This window comes from Nicotiana tomentosiformis, chromosome 3 (assembly GCF_000390325.3).
Source record: "Nicotiana tomentosiformis chromosome 3, ASM39032v3, whole genome shotgun sequence".
Classification (NCBI taxonomy): Eukaryota; Viridiplantae; Streptophyta; class Magnoliopsida; order Solanales; family Solanaceae; genus Nicotiana; species Nicotiana tomentosiformis.
Genome location: NC_090814.1, coordinates 72,469,053 through 72,470,466, shown reverse-complemented (window position 1 = coordinate 72,470,466; position 1,414 = coordinate 72,469,053).

Genomic DNA, 1,414 nt, shown 5'->3' with positions numbered 1-1,414 from the left:
ACATTGCAGAATAAGAATTTCGCGGTTTGAGGTAAGTAACGATTGTAAATCTGGTCCTGAGGGTCTGAAACCCCGAATTTTGTATCATTATACTATTTTGAAGTGACGCACATGCTATGTGACGGGCGTGTGGGCGTACACTGTTGGGAATTTGTGACTTGGTTCGTCCCGTAGCAACTGTAAAGTTGCATACTTTGTTGAAACCATTTGATACTTATATGTTTTAGAAAGAATTCTCTATAAATTGGGGTGAATGTCATGTTTGGGCCTTGCGCCAATGCTATTTGGACCCTTAGGGGCTGTTTCTTACCACCCTCTTATTGTTTTCGATTGAAAATCTATACTCAGTCATATTTATACTTATTTACCGCATAACTCTATTTTATGACTCTATTTTGATGAATATAAATATTTTGGACCGAATGCCCTGTTTTACCGAAATGCCCGAGTGGCTTGAGAGGTTTATGACTGAGTGAGGCCGAGGGCCTGATTTGTGAGGATAAGTGTGAATCGGGGCTGCCCGCCTGCAGCATACTTTATTATTATCGCACGTGAGTTGTCCGTGCAGATTATAGCGCTTGGGCTGAAGGAGCCCCTCCGGAGTCTGTACACACCCCCAGTGAGCGCAGGTACCTACTGAGTGCGAGTGCCGAGTGCTGAGTGACTGGGAGGCATGAGTGATTGTGAGGTATGCCCGAGTGGCAAGAGTGATTGTGAGGTATGCCCGAGTGGCAAGAGTGATTGTGAGGTATGCCCGAGTGGCAAGAGTGATTGTGAGGTATGCCCGAGTGGCACGAGTGACTGTGAGGTTTGCCCGAGGGGCAGTTTATGATTTCATCATTTCTTTTGCTCACCTTTGCATTAAGCCTTGATTTAAAGAAACTGTTGGAAAAATATCTTTAAATGATTTCGACTGGAACCGGGTTTAAACGAGATGATTCGATTCAAACACTGATTTTTAATGCATGTTGTACTTTACTGAGATTTCATGATATAAACGTTATATGCTTTATTGCTCGTCATTACTGCTCAGTCTTTATTTATTATTGTTACTTACTGAGTTGGCGTACTCACGTTACTCCCTGCACCTTGTGTGTAGATTCAGGTGTAACTGGACATGGTAGCAGTTATTGAGTGTTTTGGTTGCATATTTCTCTTGGAGATAGTAAGGTAGTTGTTTGGCGATCACAGCCCTTTCTATTCTCTCTCTTATCTTCCTCTAGTTGTATCTAGCTATTTTCCAGGCTGAGTTAGCCTTGATATTGTTAGACAGATTGTAGTAGATGCTCATGACTAGTGACACCCCGATGTCGGGCTTTTCTTTTCCGCACTTCTGTTTTTCTTTAATTTGAACTCTTTAAATAGAGGTTTTATGTTAAATAACCTTGAAATTATCTTTGAAATGAAAATATCG